At 41.8% G+C, this 18,112-nt stretch overlaps 1 pseudogene across 1 annotated transcript in view; it reads left to right on the top strand.

The window, feature by feature from the left end:
* LOC147663351 (uncharacterized) overlaps window positions 1–16,928 on the top strand; it is a 63,801-nt pseudogene extending 46,873 nt beyond the window's left edge. The window contains exon 3 of the transcript XR_015305348.1: window positions 11,400–16,928. The product of XR_015305348.1 is annotated as an uncharacterized LOC147663351 (transcript). The remainder of the gene's footprint in view (window positions 1–11,399) is intronic.
* The last annotated feature ends 1,184 nt before the right edge of the window (window positions 16,929–18,112 follow it).

Genomic DNA, 18,112 nt, shown 5'->3' with positions numbered 1-18,112 from the left:
CTCTCTATCAGTAATCCAGCTGTTCCGCCCTGTGTCTTAAGCTGCTTCTTTGCTTTTGTGGTTGTTGATCTCCTTTTTGGAGCCAGACTAGTGGGCAGAAGGTTTATTTTCCAGTGCACTTGTGAAAGAACTTAACAAGGTGTGGCTGCAGGACTCGTACTTCAAGATTTTGGACATTTGCAGAGATTCTGTCACAAAGACAATCTCAGTCTAATTTAATTAGATAAACAGTAAGCTTGATCTGTCTGTCCAAGCAACCGTAGATGTATCCATGAGAAGGCTTCTGCTCCTGGTACTTAACCAGGGTCAATCACATCATTGCGCCTTGCTTCTCGCTCAACCCTTCATTGGCCGTGGTAGACTTGCCATTAATTTCTACCTCATCTCTGGTAGCGGGCACTCAATGTCATCCCCACCGCACTAGAGAGAATCTCCTTGTGCTTGAGATACTCCCTCCCAACAATAGTCCCGTAAGAACCTGCATCCTTCAGGGTAATTACCTTCCTCCCTTCAAGGCTAGCTAAGAACACAGACCCCATGATATTTGGATTCATGCACTTAGGAACATCTGTGTCCCCTTCCAAAATGGTGGTTGCTGCTACATTGAGTCCAACAGGGGCTCATTACCCAAGTCAACACACTCAGTATAATGGGTGCTGTGAGACACGTCTTTCACCTGACAGTTCTTTACTGAATGCCTCCTCATTCCCTGTAGCAAGTTATCTCTTTGAATTTGAAAGAATATTCTTTTCCTTTTGTACTGACTTGAAAACCAATTCTTTTTTGCCTGTGTCCTACCCGTGGGAATGTGCTGTGGTTCCTACAAATTAAGTAGGACTGTGTATTCTGGACTGCATAAATGTCAACATATGGGAACGTGGTTTACACGTTTGATCAGGAATTGTTTGCCTGGCTTCTAACTAGCTCACAGCGCCCCATCTGAACCCAGTAAACGTACATGGAAAGAGAACTACCCTTTTGTTGTTTACTTTTGCGTGCCCAAGTTAAAAACAAGAAAGATACAAATTGACTTTTCAAACATTTATTGAAACCATCGTAATCTTGTATACAAAGACTGTACTGCAATTATTAGGCAATAAATAGCAGTGTAACCATCCTTACAAGAATGGATAAAAAGATACAAAAGTTTCTAGAGATTTCCCTTTTGGGCCCATTTTGTCTCTCCCTTAGTTTTGCGTTTTAGAAGTTTTAGGCTGCCCCTGCTTGCTCTGCATTGCCACATATAACACATTTGTGTTTGCGATATTATTTTGAGAATACGCTGTACATGTTTGTTATTCCCAGACTCTTCTTCGGATTTCGTCTTTAAATTTTATACAAGGTTGTTTGGAATACATAACAACATGGTGCACTGTTTTCTTTGCTCGTCCAGCAACAGCTCCTTACTTTTAGACATAACACGAACACACTGCTGTATCTCCAGCACAATTGTTTAACGATAAAAATGGTGTTCTGACCCCTTGTGGGCAGAGAGGAGAATTCCGGCAGAGAGGACTGATCTGGAACAACAGCAGTGCCTAACATGCAACCCTGCATAAACTAAGTTTACACTCATGATGCAGACCATGTAAATACATACACCAGAAATGGGGTCTTGGGCCAATCCCAGATCACAAATATATCCCTGTGCTCCCAAAATAAAGGTAGAACTAGACAGATATATAATTTGCCATTGTTGGGATGTGTGTCCTATACAGTCTGGTAATAATTCTAATTACTATGTTTAGTTGCATTTGCCTAATGATCGCAGCATATTTGCTTCCTAATAGACTACGATAGTTTCAATAAATGTATCGTAAACTTTCTTTGTGTCTTTCTTATGTTTACAATGGGCATGCATGAGTGAGTAAGTGAGTAACAAAGGTGAGGATCTGTTTCCACAGTGCCCTTGGGGATAGAGGGTCGTGTTAGAGTTTGCTGAAATCACTTGTTACTCTGGGAAGACTAGGAGTTCAGGTGAGGCACTGTGAGCTAGCAGGATTGGCCCAACAGGGACTGACGTACTTTGTAGATAGACTCATTCCCTACTCTCTCACGTCCTGTTGTCCTAACACACAATTCTGCTTTACTAGTGGAATCCGTGGAACAGGTTCAACCATTATAACATTACTGTGTGGTTATATAAATATATAATATTCTATTCCTACCTAACAGTACCTATACTATTGAGAGTATAGTGGGAGTACCCTTTACCAGATACCTTGGGATACCCTAAACTTCCATACCTAACTGTGATGTATGACTGAGCCAGCCTGTGTAGAACAGGTTATCGTCCATCTTTTTTTGCCATCAGTCTTTGTGTGCGTGTTAAATTTTAAGGCAAAAACCGTTCTGTTGTGTTGAGATATTTCCATGGCACACGGTTTGATTTTAACCCCTGCAATTTCCACTCAATTACATAATCGTTCTCAGTTGACTTTGCCCATGCTGTAAGAGAGAAGTGTCATTAAGTATAACATTGAATGCATATGATACAGTATTATTTAAAGAATATATGTGAGTTGACAATGTAGTCATGCCTTTGTCCACAACAGGCAATGACTTTTCCAAATGAATCCTGTCAATTTGTCTTTAGTGTTCAGCAGCTTCCACGGTTCATTGTAAGTGGCGTATATGAATCAGTTAGAATGTGGTGACCTAGGACCCAACAAGAAATCTTGTAATTTCATGTTATCAGAAAGGAGAGGTAGATGTCCCTTAATTGCAGATAGTGTGGAATGTTGTGACCATTGCTGTATTGAATCAGGTTCTGATTATTAAAAAGTAGAACAATGAGGCTTGGCAATCAGGAACAGATTACGTTTAATTAAACAATAATAGCCAGGAATAGCAGCCACATCTCTTACAGTTGCGTGCTGGCATTCAATTTGCATTAGGTACTTGGCATGCTTTATACTGTATACCTGGTGCAATAAAGTGAAGCTTGTCCCTATTGGGCAGGGAATACTGGTGCAGTGGGTCATAGGCAGATGGCGGTCTCTGCTTGGGGTGACACGTAAAAGACACTGGACACGATGCACACCAAGGGTCTCATTTAGATTTTGGTGGACAGGTTACTGCATCACAAAGGTGATGAGTATTCCGCCCGCCATATTAGAAGTGCATTTAACCCAGTGACAATTGTATTAAGATGGACTGGGATATCTGTCACATTTGTGATGCAATAACAATTCAGCCAAACTCCAAATCGTTCTTCAAGTCTGCAACCAATGTTGTAGCAGAGAGAACCAGCATTACAGGAAGGGGGTCTAGAAGCAGCTGTAGTCCCAGAGGCACAGAAAATGGAATCTGAGAGAGTGGACTGATAGCACATGAACCTTGGATCTGTTGTGGCTATGCCCGAGAAGCAGGGTGTTCTTTAGGATCCTTTTATGCCCCTTGCTGATATTGTCGGACATCTGGACCCTCACCTCCCCCCTCAAGACAGTCATACTCTAAGTGTTGTGCTTTTTCAGGCTTTGCTCCTCTCATGGAAAGGTCAAAGTCCAATCTACCATAAAAGGTGGCCATAAAAAGGCGGCCAATGCACAGACACTGTCTTTGTGGTGAGACTTTGCTGCTAGACTCGAGGCGCTTTTAAAAACTGGTGTCATTAAATTTTAACATTCTTAAACATTGTGTGCTGCTACTGAATCCTATGAATTTGATTGTGTGGTGGGGTGCGATTTGCTGACGTTCTTCACTGTAGTTGAGCTACTGTTCTCATCAGTGGCCATTTTGTTCTGCCCACAGAGTGAGAGAGGTTAGCAGTCTAGTGGCTTCACCTGGGGAAAGCTCCATGAGCCCGATCTGCTATAAAATGGCAGTCAATGTTCGGATGTGCTGAAGGTGAACCTAAGGCAAGCCTGTCAGTGCCTGAGTCCAGAACCCCTGCTCCTTTGACATCGCCTAGGACTACCCAATCTGCCCCTTAACCGCTGTTATTCAGACCACTTTGCACCAAGGTTTGTCTACACCCGTTCGCCTTTGGGGAAAACGGCATGGCCGGAGTGCACTGCAGACATTGTCGTTTTGCTTCAACTATTAAGGGTAACTTCACTAATTCTGCTACTACTTCCTCTAAGGCTAACTCATTGTCATTAACTTTACAAATGCACAGCATTAACTTTCGCGCACTGACCTGCCACTATGCTGATATCCCCGTCCTGGATCACAAGCTCAGTGTCTTATTCCTCACAGAAACATGGCTCACTCAATCTACATATGTAGAACATGTTTGTGCTCTCCCTCCAGGATATCTCATTCAAAGATGCGATACACCCTGTGGCAGATGGGTTGGTATCACAATCATTCACAGAACCTGTGTTAAGTGCATTCTGTTCCCTGGCCTGGTTAGTAAAACAATCAGCTACGAGGCCGGCCACCTGCTGGACCCTATTTTTTCCAACCTGGCCACCCTTCAAACTGCTCCCCCTGTTCAAGGGGCCTGGTCAAACCATTATTTGGTGCCAATGACGATTGATACTACTAGCATTGAAAAAAATATTACCGGTAACCCCACGAGAGGTCGTGGCATAAACTGGACCCATCTGCCTTTTTAAGGTTTAACGAAAGGAGTGTGCCTCTATTAGACTCCAATATAGAACGTGCGAAGGCTTCCACCAAAGCATGGCTCAACTCTGCCTTGGATCATTTGATTACTGCTACAACAATACCGGGAGAGGAAGGGTCAAAGGGAAATTTTAAAGACCAGCCCAGGTTCACATCCCCAATTACTAACTTATGAACAACAAAACAAGCCGGGGGTCTAAAGGCCAATACTGTGGCAGGCTATCTACAACTTCACAGAGGTAAGTTGGTACCTAAGTCACAAAAAAAGCCAACGGATACGGAACTCAAAACAGAAGAAGAACGCTACAGTGATATGTGGTGAGAACCAAACTCCTATATCTGGATTACCATCAACTTCTCGTCGTGATCAGCATTATCATTTGGTCATCCAGCTAGAGAAATGGTGTATCTCATGATCATAGAGATCTCCATTCCAATGGTAATAGGTTGGATCACACCCACATTCACTTTAGAAAACAAAATAAGCAACTGAGTAGTTGACCATAGAGAAGATGAAGTGCAGAGCAAAACACAAAAATATGTGGTGGGTTAAAATAGGGTGATGTGGCAAATAATGGTGAACATTTTATTAAGGTATAGACACATCCCCTAATTAAAAACAGAACAGTGCAACAGGCATTTTAAACAAATAGCTGCCAAAAAGGGCCAGTTGCTTGGTTCAATGAAGCATTGCTCAGAAAAGAAGCAATTCAAAGAACTAGAGTGCGCTTGGCACAAATCCTATAATGCTGCCGCATGAATGCCATACTTGAGAGCGATTTAAATGCTATAAGAAACTGATTAAAACAGCCTGTGTCGAATTATTTGCAGACAAATTAAAACAGCTGTACGCCTTCTGAGGAAGTCTTCTATATTGTTAACACCTGAATAAACCCACCTCCACTCCTGGATTATCGGAAGCTTCTAACAGCCACTGCAGCAAGCTTGGTCAATAATCTTTATCTTTACTTTAACAGGGGTGAGAAAACAGTCAGACCTGTCTCTTGACACAGGGACCTACCACTCACAATGGGCTCCCTTGGACCAATTGGCTCTACTTGACGCAGATTCTATTCCCACCTTAATGCGTCAAGTGAAATCTGGATCTACGGATGACCCATTTAAACCTGATTATATTTTGAAATTTCAGGAGAGCATCAGACCCCTATTTCTAGAATTACCCAAACTCTTGCTGAGCACTGAAGAAGTATCAATATCATGGAAACACGCCAAGGTTATCCGTCTTCTAAAAAAGTCTTCGCTAAATTCCACTCAGCCAGAAAACTATTGACCCATTTCTCTTCTGTTGTTTCTGTCCAAGGATGCAGAGAAACATGTAAACAATCTCCTAACCAAAATATTAGAACAATATGAAATATTAGATTGTTCCCAAAATGGATTTAGATCATACAGCACCGAAACTGCTCTTGTAACAGTTACTGAATCCCTTTGCAGTACTGTATATGCTGGCAAATCCCGGGCTGTGATACTCCTAGATTGAAGTGCGGCCCTCGACACTGTCTCACATGCAATAATGTTAACTCTCCTCACTGACCTGGGGGTACGGGGCAAAGGTCTGGCCTGGTTTACTTCCTTTTTAAAGGAGTGGTCCTTTCAAGTTATACCCCCTCTCTATCGTCTCATCACACAGAGGACCGGCTCCTGGCATCTCCCAGGGTTTGGAGCTCAGTCCTACCCTTTTTAATATTTATTTTTATTTATTTATTTTTGCCATTTATAAAGCGCGAACGAATACCCGCAGGCGTCTCGGCGCTAAACAATTCGCGTAACTTCAGCTCGATGTTAAATGCTTCAAAGGAATATGGTGGAAATTATTGATTAAAGAGCCATGTTTTTAAACTCTTGCGGAACTGGAGTAGTAAGGGGCTTAGTCTGATGTTTTGAGGCAAAGTGTTCCATAATTTGGGTGCCGCGACTAAAAAGCGGCGGTCGCCCCAGGACACTGTTTTGGAACGTGGGATCACTAGCTGGTTAAGGGTGGTGGAGCGAAGCTGTCTACAAGGTATGTAGGGAATCAGCTGGTCATTAAGAAAATGCGGTCCTTGATCATTGAGTGCCTTGTACACTATACACAGTGATTTAAACTTAATCCTGCTCCGGATCGTCAGCCAGTGGTATTTTTTGATGGTTTCAGATATGGCCGCGAATTTAGGTGTTCTTGAAAGCAGACGTGCTGCGGCATTCTGTATTGCCTGTAGCTTCATCGTGACCCTAACCTGAGCGTTTAGGAATAGGCCGTTGCAGTAATCAAGGGACGATAGGACCAGAGAGCTAACCAATGTTTTAGTAGCTGCCTCTGGCAAGAACGGACTGATTTTCCTAATCATTCTTAATTTATGGTGTGCTGTGGTTGCTACTTTGTTTGCATGATCCATGAAGTTAAGACCCTCGTCAAAAATGACACCCAAGTTCCTGACCTTATCCGTCGGACTCGGGGATACTCCGAAGGCTGGTGGCCACCAAGATGATGACCAGGCTGGTGAGAGGGGCCCAAAAATGACTACCTCAGTTTTTTCAGCATTGAGCTTGAGGCAGTTTGTTGCCATCCACTCTCCAATTTCCAACATTCCATTTTGGAAGCGTTGTGCCACCTCGCCTCCGTAACCTTTGATGGCCAGTACCAATTGCGTGCCGTCCGCATAGGAGGTTAGGCTCATCCCATGTGCTTTGATAACATTAGCAAGGTCCGACACGTAGATATTAAATAGGGTCGGACTGAGGGTTGAGCCTTGAGGAACCCCACACGGCAGCGAAAGCTTGGCAGATTGGTAAGGTCCTAAGGTGACAGCCTGTGTTCTATCTGCCAAAAAAGATGCGAGCAAATCTGTAGCAGTATGGCAGATACCCATCTTTCCGACATGGTCGACTAAGATCTTACGGTCGACCGTGTCGAAGGCTGCTGATAAATCAAGCAATACCAAAACTGCTGTCCCACCATGGTCCCGAATTGCTCTGACGTCATCTGCGGCTTTGATCAGGGCAGTTTCGGTTCCATGATACTTTCGGAAACCGAATTGTGTATCGTCCAGCAGTCGGTGTTTCTCAATGTACTCCGATAATTGTAAATTCATGGCCTTTTCGGCCATTTTAGCTATAAAAGGGAGACTTGCTATGGGCCTGTAATTTTTTAATTCATTTGTGTCCAGGCTTGGTTTCTTTAATAGAGGTTTCAGCAGCGTGTTTTTTAGAGGGTTAGGATATATACCGGAGCTCAGTATGGAATTACAAACTTGTGTAATGACGGGAATGATAGAGTCCATCACTGGTGGGAGGACTGAGAAAGGGCAAGGGTCAAGAGCGGATCCTGTTTTAATTGTAGAGACAATGGTCCTTATATGATCGGTTGTAAGTTAGTTAAACCTAGAGAAGGCATTTATCGGGTGTATACTAGAAGGGGTGGTTGGTTTAGAAGTGAAGGCTTGATATATGTCGTCCACTTTGGAGAAGAAAAAGTTAGCCAAGGCATCACACAATAGTTGTGATGGGGGGGGGTATAAGATCAGGAGCGTTACCTGACAATGTTTTAGTAATCACGTATAATTGCTTGCTTGAATTTTTAGCTTTGTCAATTTGTTCTGAATAGAATGATTTTTCGCCTTTACAATCATTGCTTTATAGACAGCCAAGGATTCTTTATAACGAATCTTGCTCACTGTATCATACGTTTTCCTCCAATGCCTTTCCCTATTCCTGTTACATTGTTTCTGTATTCTTAATTCCTCAGTGTACCAAGGAGCAGTCGGTATGGATCTGTTCCTAGATAGGGACTTGATGGAAACTAAAAGATTGGTAGCATGGCCAAGCCAATTGTGGTATTGTTGTGTTGCCATGTTAGGATCGGTGGACACCTGTGGACAGGTACTGTCCAATTGTGTTTTTAGATCTAACTGGTTTATGTTCTTCCAATCTTTAAAGGAGCCTAGGCCGGTTGAAATAGCTTTCTTACTCGAGTGTGCCTTAATTGTCATTTTACTAAATATGGCGTAATGATCAGTCCAAGGCATCGGTAGAATATCCGATATATGCAGACCCTCGACGTTAGAAAATATACCATCTAAGGTATGCCCCGCCAGATGGGTGGCAGAGGGAACCAATTGTCTTAGCCCCAGTGTCAACATATCTGAAATAAGGGAGGAAGTGTCCATGTGGTTATTTTGTTCTAAATAGAAATTCATGTCGCCCAGAACCGTAAAAGACTCTTCTGTAGTTAATGATTCCAATATGGTACTCAGGTTAGCAAGGAAACCTGTCCTTGTTCCTGGGGGTCGGTATAGAAGTAACCCCTTGAAATTGCAAAGAGCGCTGAGCTTGATACCAAACTGCAACGCTTCGCATGAAGTGGTTGGAATGGGTGAAGTTCTGACTGCGAACCGTTCCCTAGCTATAATAGCCAACCCACCTCCTCTTTTCCGAACTCTATCCTGTCGATGGACTTTATATCCATTAGGTACTGCGATCACTAGATCAGGGTCCGACGAATCATCGGTCCATGTTTCCGTGATAAAAAGAATATCTAAATTGTAATCGATGATAAGGTCCGCTATTTCCTGACTGTGCCTGCATAATGAGCGCGCATTAATGAGAGCCATAACAATGGTGGTTTCATTCGGGTTAGTTTGTTGCTTAGCATGAGTCTTAAAATAGTTAGTCAATATTCACGTCAGACCTCTGGTAAAGGTAGTTAATTCCTTTGGAATCTCACCAGTGTTGTATGCAGACGACACTCAGCTAATTATTTCCCTGTCAGCAGAGTTGACCAGCGGTTGTATCAAATATAGAAACTGTCTAACAGCGGTGGCAGCGTGGATGCACAACAACTGTTTAAAACCTAACTCCTGCTCGGCAGACATACCCATCTTTGGAGTGATCAATGATGTCCAGAAATACTATGTACCGGTCGAACATAAAGTGGTGGTAGAAAACCTTGGGGTATGGATGGATAGCTCTTCATCCTTTGAAACCGAAGTCAAGATTCTAGCAGGGGAACTGTTTTGGTATCCTAAGGAACCCAAAGCCAATTATAGGATACTTTTCCTGGCAATCCCGCCAGCTGATTGTACAATCCCTTATCATTTTGCTCCTGGACTATTGCAAATATCTCTATTTGGGCTCAAAGAAATCTGTTCTGAACCGATTCAGCTCTGCTTCCCAACTTTAGAGCAAGTTCCTTTGGCTGCCTATTGGAAAGCGTTCAAAGTTCAAAGCCCTATCCATCTCCCACAAAATCCATGCAAGCAAGGAGAACCCAGCCTAGCTGCCTGGATGCAATTTTACATGCCCTCCAGAACACTACGCTCCGCCAATCTAAACCTGGCCCATATCCCTCGTCACAGCAGAGGCAGAACTGGAGGTTGCTCCTTCCATGTCTTGCTCCGACCCGATGGAATTCTATGCCTCCTAACTTTAGAAAGAGTCAATATCACTTACTGATCCGGAAACAGTGGAAGACCCGTCTCTTTTGCCGCTGTGATTCATAGGATCCATTCATGTCCCTTGCTGATATTGTCTGACATCTGGAACCTCACCTTCCCCTCAAGGCAGGCAGTCTCCAGGTGTTGTGCTATCTAATGCTCTGCTCTCTTCTTGTAAAGGATCAAAGTGATAACACCCCTGCAGCAAGTGCCTCTATCAGCCGCAGGAATAAGATATAGTGCACACCAATACCCAGCCCAGTAAAGTCCTGAAACAGACCGAAAAAGGAGCATATACCTACAGGTTCGCCTCCTCTGTTTGTACCTCATTAGTAGCTACCTGTGCACTTCCTCCGTTTGTATGTTCCTGGCGAGCCTCTTTAATGACGCTTGGGATCCTGGTACTGCCAAGCATGGCCGTTTGTCTATCAGATCATTACCTGATGTCTGCATCGAGTCACTCATCTGCTTTAGCTGTGAGTGAACCCTGTGGAGAGAGTACGCAGACATAAGGGAGTATGGAAGACGATGAACAGGGAGTAAGGTGAAGTTGATTTCAAGAAATGCCCAAAGGTGTAAATGCTGCACTCCCCCTCAAGCAACGGACATCTTGTCGCACTCTGCCAACGCTCCATCCACCCACAGAGTAGCATGCTGGCACCAAACGGAAAACATTAAGTCAGATGCCATGGTAAGGTAGAAAAAGACAAAAAGCAGACACATTTGCAGCAGAGATATTGCAGGTATATTACAGGTTGTGATGGAATCTCTATAATCAATGCTGTAATCTTCCCACAAATGCTTGAACCAACCCCAGGAAACTGGCAAAGATAACTTAACAAACAGAAAAGTAAAGACAGGAGTTGGAACTTCAGCTGCTCCAGTGTGAACAGGAAAGTATTGTCAAGAAGAGTGTGAATGGAGCTTCATTTCTTAAATACTTCCTGGAGCGTTACCTTTATTATATACTTCCTGAAGAGTTTTGTTTGTGATACGGTTCTTGAAAAGGTTACCGTTGTTATACACTTCCTGAAACTGAAGTGACAGCAGCACATCCTGATCCATCTCTTTTTCCACAATCCCTTCTTGTTTAAATAAAATCTTGGCCATGTTGCATCTTCCTAACGCTGTACCTCTAGCTAGTGGGCACTCCATGTGTACTCTTTCTGTACTAAGTTACTCTGTGAACACTGGAAAATCACCTCCTTTTCTGAAGTAAGTAAGAGTGACATGTTCAATGAAAGATTTAGTTAAATATCTGTGTATGGTGAAATAGCCCTTGGTAACTTTCAAAAATGGTAAAGAAGAGATATCTTTTACAACTAGTTAAATATTGTGTATTCACATTCTCTTACATTTCCATTTAATGATTTTAAATCTCTTTACATCCAATAGGAAACCTGCCTTGAATGCACAAAGGATCGTGAAGAATGACAGTAATCGTGCAATTCTGAAAAAAGTGGTTAGACAAAATAAGCTCCAATATTCAGGAAAAGATCTGCACAGTCAGAGACTGAGGACCCTGAACATAAACTGATAGATCCTGGAAGAAGCAGTCAAGAGCATATCAGTGGATGCACGCAACAGGACTAAGAAATGACCTCTAGAAAATTAAGGCAACAACACTGACAAACCACCTCCTGTAGAAACAGGCCTGCACCACCAGCTTTGATCATGTGTTTGGTATGAGGTAGATACAGCATTGCTCTGCTTCCTGTAATGATGGCAGACCACCATTCAGCGTGCTAAGTGTATTATAAACTCTTTCTGGCCAAACCACATGAGCACGAGAAAAACACAAGGTAGTGGAGCCAGACAACTGAAGGGTAATAGAAAGAGAGGGTCTTTGATCTACAACAGACTGTGCTAATTTGCATCGACCAGAAGGAAGACTAATCTTTACCCGTAACACACAAAACTATTATGCAATCTAAAGACATACCCACCTACAAAGAAGCTTAGCTTGCCAAAATAATAATATATGTAGCTGGCGAATCTTGTATTTCATTGTGAAATCTGAAATCAACCATCCCAAAATACCAAACACACACCGGGAATGTGAGAATAACACAAGTGCTTCATCAACCATGTTAGCTCCTCAGGAAACTCAGTCATGGGATGCAGACAATTATAAACCCGACCCACCGACACTAACCAAGAAAGAAAAATCATTCCCATGCAGCAAGAGCTTTAGTTTGTCATCGCTACTAAAGAACCATCAGCAAACACACACAGGAGAAGCAACGTGCAATTGCAATAAATGTATGAAGAACTTTAGTCAGTTAACACACCTAAAAGATAATCAGCAAACACACACAGGGGAAAAATCATACCATTGCAATGAATGTGCGAAGAACTTCAGTCAGTTATCACAACTCCAAAGACATCAGCAAACACACACTGGGGAAAAACCGTACCAATGCACTGAATGTGTGAAGAAATTCAGTCAGTTATTAGACCTCCAAGTACATAAACAAACACACACAGGGGAAAAACCAATCAAGTGCAGTGAATGTGAAAGTAGTTTTAGTAATTCCTCAACACTCAGAAGTCATCAGCGAACACACACAGGGGAAAAACCAATCAAGTGCAGTGAATGTGAAAGTAGTTTTAGTAATTCCTCAACACTCAGAAGTCATCAGCGAACACACACAGGGAAAAAGCCATTCCAGTGCAATGAATGTGGAAGTAGTTTTAGTCATTCCTCAACTCTCAGGGGTCATCAGCGAACACACACTGGGGAAAAGCCATTCCAGTGCATTGAATGTATGAAGAGCTTCAGTCAGTTATCACAACTCCAATCACATCAGCGAACACATACTGGGGAAAAACCATTCCAGTGCATTGAATGTATGAAGAGCTTTAGTCAGTTATCACAACTCCAATCACATCAGCGAACACATACTGGGGAAAAACCATTCCAGTGCAATGAATGTGTGAAGAGCTTCAGTCAGTTATCACAACTCCAATCACATCAGCGAACACATACTGGGGAAAAACCATTCCAGTGCAATGAATGTGGAAGTAGTTTTAGTAATTCCTCAAATTTCATGTGTCATCAGCGAACACACACAGGGGAAAAACCATTCCAGTGCAATGAATGTGGAAGTAGTTTTAGTAATTCCTCAAATTTCATGTGTCATCAGCGAACACACACAGGGGAAAAACCATTCCAGTGCAATGAATGTGGAAGTAGTTTTAGTGATTCCTCAAATCTCAGGAGTCATCAGCGAACACATACTGGGGAAAAACCATTCCAGTGCAGTGAATGTGTAAAGAGCTTTAGTCGGTTATCAACTCTCCAATCACATCAGCGAACACATACTGGGGAAAAACTATTCCAGTGCAGTGAATGTGTAAAGAGCTTCAGTCTGTTATCACATCTCCAATCACATCAGCGAACACATACTGGGGAAAAACCATACCATTGCAATGAATGTGGAAGTAGTTTTAGTCAATCCTCAACTCTAAGGAGTCATCAGCGAACACACACCGGGGAAAAGCCATTCCAATGCAATGAATGTGGAAGTAGTTTTAGTGATTCCTCAACTCTAAGGAGTCATCAGCGAACACACACAGGGTACAAACCATTCCAGTGCAGTGAATGTGTAAAGAGCTTCAGTCGGTTATCACATCTCCAATCACATCAGCGAACACATACTGGGGAAAAACCATACCATTGCAATGAATGTGGATGTAGTTTTAGTCGTTCCTCAACTCTCAGGAGTCATCAGCGAACACACACAGGGGAAAAACCATACCAGTGCAGTGAATGTATGAAGAAATTCAGTCAGTTATCAACCCTCCGGAACCACCAGCGAACACACACGGGAAAAACCCTCACCACCCAGCCAGTGAGGAACAGCAACAAGACTGCTCTTCAGCACACCCATCCTTATACATAACACACTCCAGGGGTTTGCTCCAGGGTCAAACTCACTTTACTTTCACGTTAACAGCAACAAGTTCTAAACTGGAGAATATATATTTAGGAACAAAGGGTTTATACTTCCATTAGTGGCATAATACATTTGAAACCCAATACGTTATAGATCTGTATTAATGATACATAACCAAACACCAAAAACACCACCCATGTATGGACATCCAAGAGCCTTTAATAACCACACTACAGAGGTGTGTACCGGGATTTACTTTAACATTAACATGAACTAAATTATGATACAGCAAAAACAATCATGATGCTATGAAATGTACACAATGATGGCTAGATGTTACATGTTAAAAAGAAATGTATGTTTTTAGACATAATAAAACAACAAATGTATTTGAATTCATGGTATTTGACTGCTGAGTGTATATAAGGCGATCTTAGATGTGATTTATTCCCTAAACTTTAAATATAATTTGTGATGTCAGCAAGAAGCCTAGTTTATTTGGTAATAGAGGGGTCAAATCTCGAAAGCATGACTGCTTTCAGCTGGGAGTCTGGTGCAGGTGGTATCAGAGGGGACTATTCTCACCAGTGTGCCTTCTCTTAGAGTGAAAAGCGGTTCTTTGCTTGAGGTGGTACTACCTCTCCTTCTGTGTTAATAAAGAGAGAAGTGCTACCAGTAATACTGAGATCTGGGATTCACGGCTGTTTTGGGAACTTAATTCAGTCTTTTTTACCCAATCAATACCTGATTTATTTAGGAAAGCTAAAATATGTCTGTATCTTGGCATTTCTCTTGTTAATAATCCATAAAAATACCACAGGGATTTAAACATGAATTTGGCAAATACACATTTTTATTTTTTTAAGGTTCTTATATAGCACTGCTTTATCTAATAATGTCTGATGGGTTTTCTTCAAACCCTTTCTTCATCGGAAGAAGTTTTCCATTGACAGACTCAATGGGATTTCCGATGAAAGGCTGACAATCTGTCCAACTCTAAACAAGGCTGGTGGGTGGGTCATTGGTTTGGCTGGTATTAAGGTTTGTTGCATTTTTGATAGGATGCCCTAAATCCAACCCGCCTTTCTTTAGTGATTTTTCTATTTTGAGTTACATTTGAAGACTGTCCCGCTAATTTATAGTTTGACAGGGGTCCATGGGCTGCCAGAGGAACAGGCGTAACAACCTCCACTACCCCGTTGGACTACCATGCACCATATTTAGCGATCTCCACCAACCTGGCTATCCCTGTGTCTTCAGAGGAGCAACAGGAGCTCCTCTAAAAGCACCTAAAGTTTGGTGAGTGTCTGCCATTTTTCACACGGTTGCACAACAGACTTTTTGGTTTTACTCCTAAAGTGAGAGTTTGCTTTTTGTAAAACCAATACATAATGTACTTGATACCCTGAGAGCTTTCTACAAGGGAGTCTAGGTCATTTTTCATAGATTTTTTCAGTTTGACACAACCAGTCTTTTCATTGTGTTCCTGAAGAGAAACACGTAAGTCAGAATGCCTACCATAAGTAGGGTGGACGGTCTGATGTACTTACACCAACTGCCCCATGTATGTCAGTCATTGTGAGGGTTCCTGAGGTTCTGACCTCTGTTCAAACAGAGGGGTACAGTGATAGCTTCTTCTCACTAACCTCCAAAATTCTCCAATTTATTTTTAAAATCCATTTAAAACAATTTGCTAATGAATTATACATGAGAACCACGGCCACGCTTTCTTCTCTTACTCATGCATAAGGGTGCAGGAGGTTGTCTCTATGATTCTTGGCCTCTTCTTCGCCTGCTTTAGTCCTTCTGGGATAACCTCTTCTACCAATTTATCCTTTAAGGATTCCTGTTGTTTCATTAAAGAGCCTTACATGAACAGTGTCTCTCTCTGATAGGTCTATCAAGTCTAATTGACCATGCTTTTGTGTTCCAGACAGCAATCCTTTGGCTGTGTTGGCTGGGCAGTGTTCTCCTGGAATTCTGTTCTCAATTTCCAGCTGGACAAAACATTTTTAACACCAGTGGATTATCCTGCCTTTCCTGAGCGACCAAATCTCTGTGTAGCTACATGTCTTAAAGACTAGGAAGCTTGAACATCTGGTCTCAAAATGCTTATTTAATTTTGGAAACTGCATTGTCTTATATCCTAAAGAACATATATTTTATTAGAACAATCTTCAATCTCAAAAATACAAATACATATATTACCTAAACATTGTTTACATGATTATATGGCTATCACAGACAATATTTTTTTCCCAAATAGATAACTAGACACACAACTGTTGTAAACTCCCAACACGTTATCCTGTCTGTGTGTGGTCGATGTGCAGCATGTCAATATCTTTCCGAGAACTAATGAATGTTTCAATTTATCCAAACAATAACTTTGCTACCACACAAGGCGACACAAGTCTGCTACCAGCTCCATGATATCTGCCTTTCAAGGTCTGACAGTGAATGTGAAAAATGTACATGTTTTCTCGTTGGAATCTTTTTATCATGCTAGTTCATAGCAGTTAGGTCTCGGATTAATGGGAAGTACCCCACTGCAGAGTAAAAGTTAGTCATTAACACTCTATGTACCTCATGAATTGACCACTGAATTAGGGAGGTCTTCGTCCCAATTTACCAAAAAAGCTCCTGCCAGATGGCTGCAGCATCCGTTCCTATGTTGAGAGCCAATCAGAGAGGAGCAGATCTAAGCCCAGCTGATGTGTGTTTTCCTTCCAAAGGAACACTCTTTCTTAACTTAAGTCTGATAGTCACTGCTTCTCAAATGTGAATACGTATGCAGTGTGCCAAGGTCCAAGAAACTCTATAGGCAAGTTAGCTACTCCAAACTCTCATAGTGTAGCACATAGAAGAAGTATTCCAGTTGCTAAGCTCCAAGAAACATTCCACTCTTGTTACAAATGTTAATATTATTCTTGCTGCTAGTAACATACATGAGCGCTGTTCTAAATATATTCTGTGTGGTTATTAATCAAGTACTAAGCAACAGGATTAGACGGTTGAAATAAACACTTTTAAACATATTTAGTGTCTTTTTTTTTTAGTACAGTACTTGTGAGTGCTATGCTAAAGAACAAAATTGGGTTTGAATTACCGCTGCATCCTTGACCCCTTCGCAGAACTGTTAGTAATACAAAAAGCAAAAGCATGGACGCCACGTCACGCCACACGTATGCCCTGTGGGGTTGTGTGTGTGTGTGGGGGTACAATAACTTGGAATTCTGTTTAAGCGATGGAGCACTGAACTTAGTCCAGGCACCCGTGCGTGGGAAAGCCAAAGCCTATTGAGCTTGGCCAGATCCCTAGTTTATGCAACACAACAATATTGTTTACATGATTATTGGGTTGTTATAAACAATATCTTCAATCCAAAAAAGACCGATAGACAAACAGTTATCATATGTTTCACCTTGCTTCACATAATCTGTATCTTCAAGACAATAATACATACACAAACAACATTTTATTATCAAAACATCAATTATCCCTGATATTCTTTTAAACCTTTGCACATTTAACTTAATTATTTTCTTAGTAAAATATGACACTAAAATTTATGTCACAGGATTTGTCTCTGTTAAATATATAGCCCTTCATATTTAATATTTCTCCATAAAGCATTTGATTTAAACAATAATATATTTTGCACTAGCCCTAATATCTTATAGATTAATTTAATTGACAATACTTGTGCTGAATCAATGTAAGAATCTCAAACTTATGTTGTGTATCAGTAATTATGGCATTATGTCTCATCCTACGATTAGTGTAGATAAGTATACCTTTATTTAATGTACGCATTTATTGTCATGATAACGTCCTCAGTTTTCCAACAAACACAGAATTATTATCAAGTCTTTATTTCTGAACAACAAGTACAGCAGTATCACTATAAGTCACAGTAGTGGAGGAGTAATGATGTCTTTAATAAGATTGAGGCTTTCAGTGACTGCGTCAGCGTCAGCGGCAGTAGGCAGGCACCAACAGACACCGAGGAGCAGCCGTCGGCAACAGACGGGTATTTGCGGTAGTGCGGGAGCCCTTTCAGTGACTGAAAAGACACCTGGTAGGGTATTATGTATACCAACTCTGTATCCTACGTTGTGGGAAGAGCAAGAACCAGCTTGACAGGAAGGAGGCCTGGAGGCAGCTGTAGTACTAAAGGTGCTGGAAAAGGCATCTGAGTTTGAGAGA

The sequence above is a fragment of the Lissotriton vulgaris genome, unplaced genomic scaffold, assembly GCF_964263255.1.
Source record: "Lissotriton vulgaris unplaced genomic scaffold, aLisVul1.2 SCAFFOLD_300, whole genome shotgun sequence".
Lineage (NCBI taxonomy): Eukaryota > Metazoa > Chordata > Amphibia > Caudata > Salamandridae > Lissotriton > Lissotriton vulgaris.
This window is presented reverse-complemented; position numbering and strand designations above follow the sequence as displayed.